The sequence below is a fragment of the Coffea arabica genome, chromosome 10c (assembly GCF_036785885.1).
Source record: "Coffea arabica cultivar ET-39 chromosome 10c, Coffea Arabica ET-39 HiFi, whole genome shotgun sequence".
NCBI lineage: Eukaryota > Viridiplantae > Streptophyta > Magnoliopsida > Gentianales > Rubiaceae > Coffea > Coffea arabica.
In genome coordinates, this window is record NC_092329.1 from 4,891,488 (window position 1) to 4,902,411 (window position 10,924).

The 10,924-nt window shown below is 37.1% G+C and overlaps 1 long non-coding RNA gene across 1 annotated transcript; it reads right to left on the bottom strand.

Annotated features, from left to right (window-relative positions):
• Positions 1–1,611: 1,611 nt before the first annotated feature.
• On the bottom strand, positions 1,612–4,741 carry LOC140016225 (uncharacterized). The gene is made up of 2 exons (XR_011822568.1): positions 4,522–4,741; positions 1,612–2,732 (listed from the first exon to the last, which is right to left on the bottom strand). It is a non-coding gene; the product is annotated as an uncharacterized lncRNA (long non-coding RNA).
• Positions 4,742–10,924: the final 6,183 nt, after the last annotated feature.

The window sequence follows — 10,924 nt, forward strand, 5'->3', positions numbered from 1 at the left end:
CTTATCCTTCTCCTCTCAGTGGCTACCAATTCTGGGGCGTATCTAGAAAGTCTAGTAAATTTTCCTTCATACTCAGCCACACTAGACGCCCCCTGCTTCACTTTTATGAATTCGTCCTCCCGTTTCTCTTGAACTAAGGGCGGGAGAAACTTCTCATTAAATTCTCCTAAAAGATTTTCCCAAGTCCAAGGGGTTTGTGCTCTTTCCCATTTTCCCCTTATCATATCCCACCAAGCACGTGCTGCACCCTCAAACTGAAAGACAGCAAAAGTTACTCGTCTCTCCTCCGCATAATCTAGGGCTGCGAAAATATTAGTCATTCTTTCTAGCCAATTCTCCGCTACCTCAGGATCAGGCTCACCAATGAACTTAGGCGGGTTGAACTTTAAGAATCTCTCTAAGGCTCTATCTTCCCCTCTATCCTGGCCCCCAGGTTGGTTAACTGGCACTGGTTCCTGTCTCTCAGCTAATCGTTCTAGGATGTCAGTCATCCTATTAATGGCAGTAGCCATTTGGTTAACCTCCATATTTTCTTGTCCTTGGGTCGGTCTAGTGGCCGATCCTTGTTCATCCCCTTGAGGTTGGGTTTGTCCAGTCCCTCGCCCACGGCCTCGACCACGGCCTCGACCCCTTCTTAGACCTTCCATAACCTAAGTATGCCTAGTGCAAGAAATAAATCAATTACGCGAGAAAATACTTGAAACAAGGGCCAATTGCGAAAACATTGAAAATAATAATAATTTACATTCATTAACATGTCACAATCCATACAATTAGCAAGTCAGGGAAGATCACAAAAATATAGTACACAGGTGCCACAAAAGTACTTTTACTCACAGAAGACTAAAGTCAAACAAGTGCCCCAAAAGTAGGCCATACAGTCATACAAAATACAATGGCCTCAACACTTAGCATCACCCCTGACAATTCTAACTATATCAGTCAAAAGGGTCTAGTTTTTTTTTTCTCGTTCATTTCCCATAATGGAGATCTCAAGTCCAATACAAGAATCCTCCGGGCTCTGACCTTTGCCATCAGAATTTATCTCAAAACCACTTATGATTTTTATTCACACTATAATATACGAGACTATATCCCTTTCGAAGTCACAAGTATTCTCTCAGAAAAAGTATTTAGTACTCAAGTACAAGAATCCAGAACTAAGAGAATTTACAACTCAGGCCGTACGCTCCCAAGTGCAAATTAACAAAGTTTAAGATCCCTACCTGACGTACATATCTATCTACCTCAAATAGCATGATAAAGGTTTTACACTTACCACTTTCATAGTTCACAACTTACGCACAAGAAGAGTACTTAGTCATTTATACATATTCACATAATTGGGACCATATCACGTCTTGGCCCAAACTCACTCCGTACAGAGGCCACGCGAAGTTACTCTGATTTTTTTTTCCCTACAAGTAGTCACTTAACTTTCAAACCAGTCCCACAGTCCGGTATCCTAAACTTTTAAGCCTACGATACACTACAAAGATCTAAAGCCTAAGCTCTGATACCAACTGTGACGCCCCCACTTCTCCCAAGGGCGAACCCAAGGGTATCCGCGGAACGCCTGCCTAGCTCTCGCCAGGACTCGAGACAAATCAATTCAAACTTAACAATATAAAACAATTTATACCAGTCTAATAAGGAAAAATCGCTTCCATAAACGAATATCCAAGTCTTGTACCACGTGTTCAAAATACATCCGTTATCCAATTCTTACGTCAGGATCCAAAAGATACATCAATTCCCAAATATATACAATAGCCAAAATGTCTAGTCAATTACAATTGAAACCCTAATACAAAAGTACATCCAAAGGGTTCCAACGAGTTTCACTCCATCCATTCCTGTTAAGGAAAACAAATCTACGGGGTGAGCGAAACGCTCGTGAGGCCAAGAAAACACACATGCAAGCACGTTGTCCAAATAACAATCCCAATATTCAAGTAATTTACAATTCGAGCGAGAAAGAAAAAAAAATAAACAGAAACAATTCAAGGATATAGGAGCTCTCAGGAGCTATTTTCCTCTTGCTTCGCCACGGCTCGATCCGATACCCCCTCGTGATGACACTCCGTTATCCTGATGGGTATTTTATCCGTAGAAACTTCACTTATTACTTCCTCCGACCAACATTCCACCCTCTCGGATCCGAAACCAAACACGCACGAAAAAGGCGATACTCGTCGAGTATGCCACACGAGATCTCAAGAGATCAAGTTTTGATTTTTGAACACGCACGGAAAGGGCGATACTCCACGAGTATGCCGAACAAGATCTCAAAAGATCAAGTTGTGTTTTGTTACTCTCTTGGTTTATCAAACTTCTCGACCAAACCCATGCCGGCTCGAGTTGTAAGATTGGTTAAGAGAATTGGGCGTCCCCATAAGTCGAGGAGGTTCACTCCACCCGACAACATGACACGCACGACATACACGACATGCATGGCAACACGACACGCACACGAAAATGGGTATATTTTAGTCGACGAGATTCACTCAATCGACTTTGAAAACCAAGTTAATACAAGTAAAGTTCAAGTAAAGGAGAGCGAGTGCGATAAAGTACACACTCGTCTCATCAAGTGATATTCACGTATATAAGCAGGTAAATCAAGTAAACACGACAAATCAGGCACTTGACACTCACCAATTCAAAAGTAATTGAGCGAGAAAATCTTTAGTTGTCCCCTCCGGGATTCTTTTCAAGACTCGCTTGAGCACCTGAAGCAATTAACAAGTATTTTTCACTCACAATCACGTATTAATCAAGAAAGGAGTTACGCTTATTTGGACTAGTCAATACCTCAAACCAAGAACCTTAGCCACTCAAAATAAAGGTTCAAAAGTGAGGTTTTATTAACACAAGAAAAACTGATTTCCTTCATGAAATCAAGTTTAAAGCGATCAATTATCATCAAGAAGGAGTAACAAGTTTTCAAATTTTCATTTTCTAAGAAATCAGCAAATTTCTGCTTTGCGCGTCAAATTTAGAAAAATCAGATCTTGCACTCAGTAGGTCCAAAATTATAAAACTTGGTACCGTTGGAAACCTCTTAGAAAGTACTAAAAGTTCTTAAAAGACACTTTTCCATGAATCTAAGTGGAAGGTATTCAAAAATGAGCTTGAAGGTACAGGTTCGGCGTACAAGGCAGAATTAAGTTGGATTTCGGCCAAATTTGGAAATTCGGCACGATTCACATGTTGCAAACCGGCCTCTGAAATTTACAGCTCAATTAGTGTTACAAGTGAGGTTTATAAAAAAACAAGCGGATCAAGAATCGGAGTTTCGAGTACCGAGATACGGTAGCTCAAAGTTGAGGAAGATTCAAGACTGAAGAAGAATTTCCAGTTTTGAACCTCCAACACTAGCAATTTAATTCGGTATCGAAACGAACTTGAATTGGTGCCAAAATTGGCAGTATTTTACTCCTATATGCAAGGTATTCCTCTATCAAATTTCAGGGAAAAATACCCTCGGGAAGGTAGTTAATTAGTCAACCAAAGTTCAGGAAAAATTCTAATGCAATCTGCCTTGTGACTTTCATTTCACAATTTCAAATCGTTTAACCAAGAAAACTATCCGAACATGGTTCATTTGTGAAACAAAGGTCTAAGACACATCCATGATACCTTTGGTAAGTGATGAGCATCAAGAACTTCAATTAATAAAATCATTCCCAAGTTTTGCCCCAAATCAGTCCAAATACTACGTTTTTCCAAAACAGGGCAGTCCTCTTGTTTTAGTCACAACTCAATCAATTTAACTCAGAATGAGGCATGGTTTATGGCGTTAGAAAATACATTCACGGGAATAAAAGTTCACAGAAGGAAATGTTCTGAAATTCGGCAAGCAACCAGCTCAAAATTGAGCCTCAAGTTGCTGCCTCAACAAGCCATTCCAGCAAATCCGAGAGACAGGACAGCTAATTTAAAACATTTGGTTCGGCTTGCTCACAAAGAATCAGAACGTGCATTTTATACCAAATTAAAGCTAGGAATGTCTAGTTTCAAACGCCACCGACGGCACATGATTTCGACTTCCGAGCACAGAGTTATAGCCAAAATACTACTGCTGGTCGGAGTCATACGCGAATCAGTTTCCAGATTTGCTGGTTTCTAAAAAAAATTCATTTGCCCATTCAAACCTCGTTATTTTTCAATGAAATTTTCCACACCTCTAATACATCATATAAGCATCCAATTCAAGCCATTAGTTCATTAAAAACTGGCCTTAAAATGGCCGAATAAAACAGGGGTAGAATCGGAAGTTTTTGCTTCTTACACCCAATGAAGTTTCTACTAATTACCCACCACTAATGCATCATTATAATCACTAAACCAACAATATAATCACCATTAATTATCACATCAGCAACAACAACCCAAGTGTGGGAATTCCAAGAGCCCACAATCACATTTTTACACCATAATCAAGTAACTAAGTGCATGCATGAGCTTAATCTTGCCATATAATCTCCAAAAGATAAGAATCCATGGGTTGATCATTACCTACTCCTTTGGTTTGCAAGGTCAGAATTTTCGGCCCTCTTGAAGCTCCAAGAAACCGTGAAAGCTCCCCTCTTCCTTAGCTAGATATAGTCTCCAAGTGGTTTGCTAAGTGGTCTCCAAGTTTGGTGTGATTTGGATGAATTTTGGTGCATGGATTGAAGATGAAAAATGAAGAACAATGGAGAGCTCTTCTCCTTTCTTGTTGCACGGCCAAATGAAGTGAGGAGAGAGAAGGTGTTGGTTCAATTGTGGCTTCCTAAGTAAGATTCATTGTGTGGTGCAAAACCCATCTCAAAGTCAACTTGAAATAGTGCAATTAGGATGCGTTTGGACTCGATTTTTCTCGCGCGTTTGGTTCGCTAGTGCACTAAACCTCCAATGCATATATATTCATGTAAATATTATTCACTCTTAATTGTCCCGAAATAAGGGTCTAAAGTCCCTCAAATGAAGTCGCGCGTGTGAAAACGCGTACCGTCAATTTTACCGCTATAACGCGAAACTTTCGAAAATTCTTATAACGATTGCACTACTAACTATCACTTGAATATTTATTCATAAAATTACCTATTTTAGGACCATAGTACAAGTCTCCAATATTCCAAGCTTATTGTGCTACTACGCGAATAAAATCTCCAAGCACTATTCACTATTTTTACGAAACGCGCTCTAGGAAATTAATTTTTGAAACGAATTATTTTAAAAATATAACGAAGTTACATTACCATGTATTTAGGTCTAATAAGGCTAGAAAATATTCCTCGAAGCGAAAATCCAATTAAATAATTTATTAAGCCATAAATTGGGCATAAAATAATAGTTTTTACGAGTCCTCACAGAAACGCCTCGAGAGAGTCCACCAAAGAGTCCAATATATAAGTCAGGAACCCAACCCATAAACCTAACAAATCTCCCCGTTCATGAGTCGATGTGGGACACAATTCTTTACTCATGAACCTAACAAATCTCCCCGTTCATGAGTAACCCTCACATTAAACCCAAATTTACAAGTTATTTTTCGATCCCACTTTAATACTCAATGCTAGCCCACATTTATCACCAAGGTCACCTCTTCTCCTAAACATGGACTCACTCTTCTTCAACATCCAAACTGCATTCTGGACCCAAACATCCAAACTGCATTCTGGACCCCTACCAACTCTTAGCTCCTTGATTTGACATCAACTGGACCCCCTGCCAAACCCATGGCACATCTGGTCCAACACTAACCAAACTTCTTGACACTTCGGTCCACCATCAAGAAGAGAATTTTTATCGGTCTAACTCCGAGAAGAATCCACTTGCCCATGAGTAGCCCAGTCTCACAACTTGAAACTCTGATACCAATTTGTTAGGGGAAAACACCTCAAGAGAGTCCACCAAAGAGTCCAATATGTAAGTTAGGAATCCAACTCTGATCCAAAAGCTTAAACTATTAGGTCTTGGACCCTTATTTACATATTAATCGCTCTTTCTCCATCTCTCGGATCAATGTGGGACACAAACCTTTACTCGTGAACCTAACAAGCACCACTGTGGACGCTGACCAGCTAGCTAATTTGTTGGCGCATAAATGTATCGATGCATGTATAATTGTATATATGCATGGACGATTATATCATGCTTCATTTTATTTTATGGATACATTTTTCCACACATGTAAAACCTGATGCCCTGGTGTAACTGCAGCACAAATCATTGACATTTCAGAATTATTTTCCTTGGTAGGACATACGCAAGTTGATTTCCATGGGATTGCCAGTAATTGCAGCCACAAGATCCCGCATCCTTATCGCCACGTTAACGTGGTGTTTCCTTATAATTTGGACCATTTGTGGGGTGTAATCCTCCGTGGAATAGTCTCGCTTTCGTGGTTTTAAAAAGGACAAAAGAAAAGAAATGAGCAATGTTGAATGGAGTTATCTTCAGTAGCCACAACAGCAATTAAAAAGAAACACCATAGTCTCAAAACTAGCATTATTCAAGGGATAATTGCAGAAGACTTTCTGAGGTTTCTGACAATTTAAACGAGTTCTATTTAAAATTTAAAAAAGACACCTATCTCCATAGATATGATAATTTTAATAACTAAATCTTAAAATTTCAATTGACTTAGTCAAAATTTTAAATGAATACCCTAAAATGTCCCTATTTAATAGAGTCTAATTTAATGTCATAAACAATTGCAAGATAATTTATTTCAGTTGGTTGCAAGAAGAGATTTTTATGGGATTGCCAGTAATTGCAGCCACAATATCCTGGACCCTTATCGCCACGTTAAAGTGATGTTTCCTTATAACCCTTTTGCGGGGTGTTATTCCTCCATGGAACATTTTGCTCTCGTGGTTTTGAATTTTGGTGTTCTTATGTAGAAAAACTTTTGTGAAAGAACTTCCACTAACCTTGACTTTGGTTATTGGGCAGTATTGGCTGACAAGTTTGAGGCTCTGAGTAATATATAGAAACTATGTACTGATGTAACGAGGCTGACAAGTTATAGGCTTGATTTATTGTTTTTCTGGGCAGTATTGGCTGACAAGCTAATGGAGTTCTTCCCTGGGTGGTCTCCGAACCTTAGGGTCCTTTGTGAAACAGCCATAACGAATCAATGCAATGCTTCTTTCGCAACGTAGTCGCGTTTGGTAAAAGTTGCTATTAAAGATATGTTACGATACGATACACTAAGAATTAGTTGGACGGAGTTTTTAAATTAAAAAAAAAAATGTTGGACGGAGTCTTCCTGTTAAAAAGGACAAAGGGAAAAAAAAGAAAAGAAAATAAAAGAAAAGAGAAATGTTGAATGGAATTATCTTCAGTTCAATAGCCACAACAGCCGTTAAAAAGAAACACCATAATCTCAAAACTAACATTGGGCTTGTTTGGCAAAGGAGTTTTTGGCCAAATTTGTTTTCTATAAATTTTTTAACAACTTTAGATATAGTAACCTTAAAAAATTCCTCCAAATTTTTAAACTACGCATTTCAAAATATCCAAAACATCCAAAAAAAATTTCCTTTCCTCTTTTCTTCTTCCTCCTCAACCCACCATCACCTCCGTTGGCCACCTCTTCTGGTGCCGTTGCCAGCACCGGCCACCTTTTTTTTTTCTTTCTTTTTTTTTTCTCCCTCTTCCTTTCCTCCTCCTGTCCCCTCTCCTCTCCCCTCTCCCCTGCCACCTCTCTTTCCCCTCTCTCTCCCTCGCCACCCTTCTCCTACCCCTCTGCCCGATCTGTTGGGGCGACCAGATCATGTGGGAGGGGGGAAGGGAGGGGAAGGGTGGTGAGGGAGGGGGAAGGGGAAGAGACAGGGAGAAAGAGAAGAGAGGGAGAGAGAAAATTGTAAAAAAAATGTTTTTGCTGCTTGGTTCCGGTGGGGAAGAGAGAGGGAGAGGGGGAAAGGGAGGAGAGGGACAAGAGGGTGAGAGAGAAAAAAGGAAAAAATTTTGTTTCTGCTGTGGCTTGTTCTGGCGGAGGGAGGGAGAGGGGGAGGAGGAAGGGAGAAGAAGAAGAGAGGAAAAAAAAGATTTCCATCTTAAAAATTTTTTCTACAGCTTCTACGGTAGTAAAATTTTAGATAAATATCCAAAAAACTCATTTGTTAAACGGACCAATTCGAATGGATAATTGCAAAAGACTTTTTGAGGTTTCTGACAATTTTACCAAGTTCCGTTTAGAACTTAAAAAGTTACACTTATCTCCATAGATTTGATACTTTTAATAACTAAATCTTAAAATTCCAATTGACTTGGTCAAAACTTTAAATGAATATCCTAAAATGCCCCTATTTAATAAAGTCTAATTTACTTTCATAAACAATTGCAAGATAATTTAGCACAATTATGAAGGACAATTGCCAAATTTTTTATATGTCTGATAAGAAACTATGACAATAATTCTATTACTACAATAGGTGACTTTTTATGGTATTTTATTGTGAATATAAATTTCTATTGACATAATCTTTTTAGAGTTCATGGAATTTTGCGATGATAAAACTACCATAGATTGGTAGTAGTTTAGGAGCTTTTTCATTTTCTTTTCAATTATTTTTGAATTTGAAAGCAGGAAAGAAAAGCTACTAGCAAAACAGTCAAGTTATATGAAAGTTTAACTTGTCAAATAAGATCACTCATTTGATATTTGGTTACAAATTATAATAGAGGCTAAGGGGGTTTTGATTGGGAAATATGAAAGGGAGGAATAAAAAGAGAAAAAAGAAAGCAAAAATATTTCTAACATACATTCTTGGTATAAGCATTGCAAATAATGGAGTTTCATTAAAATGTTAAAATTAGTAGGGTCATTTAAAATGAGCATGGGTGGTAGGTGTAATTTTTTAAAATTTCAATGGTGCTTATTAAAATTATTAGAAACATCATAGAGGTTTCAAAAATTATCTTTTATTTAAAGTGATCCTGGTGCTTTGAATCTGAAATCTGTTTGGATGTTGTGTGTTTTGGGAGTTTGTGTAACACTCTATTGTAGATTAATGTAGAATTTTAACCAAAACATTCTTATTTTTTTCCTTTTCTTCTCTTTTTCTTTTCTTTCTCTATGTTTTTTTTTCCATTTCTTTTCTCCTTTTCTCTTCTTGTACACCACTGCTACTCTTCCTTCTCCACCTTCCTCTATTGCCGCCACTACCTTCCTCCTCCCCACCACTGTTGCCGTCACTGCTACCTCACTCTCCCTTTCTTTATGTCCCTCCCTCTCTCTCATCCTCCCTCTCTCCCTCCTTTCCTTCTAGGGGTGGCATGGGGCGGGGGTGGGGCGGCGGACACCTCCCTCAACCCCCGCCCCGTTGCATTTTAATTCCCCCCACCCCCGTCCCCGGCTTCCCTCGCCCCGCCCTAGCCCTGCCCCGCTTCCCCCCGTGGGGTTAAAAAATTTTATTATATAATTTCATTATAATTAAATTTGAGCAAATAATCAAGTACTAAAATATCAACACATCACCAAATTATTATTCATTATAATTTCACAATTGAAACTCATAAAAATAATTAAACAAAGGTTATTTGAATACAATCTAATATGATAAAACAAATATAACTAAAATAATCAAGTTTTCACTTTTGATACAAATACAATCACTAAATTATTATTGTGTTTTTTTTAGAAAAAAATGTTACTGTATTAAATATAGTTAGGAATTTAACATAAATTTATTAATAAATTTAGTATAAATAATTAATAATTTTTATTAATAGACATGTATAATTAGTAGTATAATTGATAATATCATTATATACATAATTATGTACACATATATATATAAATATATATACGGGGGGAAAAATTCCCCCCGCTCCAACCCCGTCCCAATGACCCCCCGCGGGACGGGTGCCCGCTCCCATTATCATCCCTATTTCCTCCTCCTTTTCCCCTTCCTCCCCTGCCCACTCTCCTTCCTCTTCCTTCATCATGCCTCTTTCCCGGCCCCTTTTGCTGCAACCTTTGCTCTAGTCACGTGACTATATCTAAAAATGGAGTTTCATTAAAATACTAAAACGGAGTTTTTTTTTGGTTAATTTCAGAAACACCCCTTGAGGGTTGTGACAATTTCACTTAGCATCCCTTAATTTTAAAAAATATCACTTGCTTCCCCTACTTTCAACTTTTTGTAACATTATCAACCCATTTCAAAATATATTATTTAAAACTCAATTGGACAAAGAATATATTTTCATTTAAAAATATCCTTTTTTGTCCTATTTTTTTTTTCAAAATTGAAAGTATGTAATAAAAAATTGAATATAAAGACAAATTGTATAAATGTGTAATTTTGATAAACACAATATAACAATAGGTATTTTAATATAAAAAATTGGTTTTAAGAATATGTCCAAATTGTTTTCAAGCCAAAAAAGATTTTTTTCCTTTATTGTGAAGTGTTTTCGGTCAATTTGAGGAGTTTTTTCAAATTTTGACAGTTTTAAAATTTTCTAAATTTCTTGTTTAGATTGATGGCTTGAAAACTAGAAAAACTAGATAAAATGTTTATGTTTACAAACTCATTTGAGGATTTTTCAATGATAAAAATTATTTTTTAATTCAAAAGGTGCTTATGGATGAATTTAAAGATTCATGAATTGTGTACAAGTTTTTTGAATTTTCTATTTTCTGTCTAGATTAATGGCTTGAAAAATATAAATTTTTTAACTATATATTTAGAAACTTATTCAAGGTGCTTTTAAAGTGCAAAATGTTATTTTCTACATTGTAAAATTCTCAGATAACTTTAGAATCTCAAATTTTTATTATATTTCTTGGTGGCCTAATAACATTAAAATTATTAATAGGTCGTTCAACCTTATTAACACCTCATAATTCATAATAAAAAAAATTATATCAGCCAAGTTTTTAAAAGGTAAGGGATTAATTAGATTTGTTATGAAACTAAAA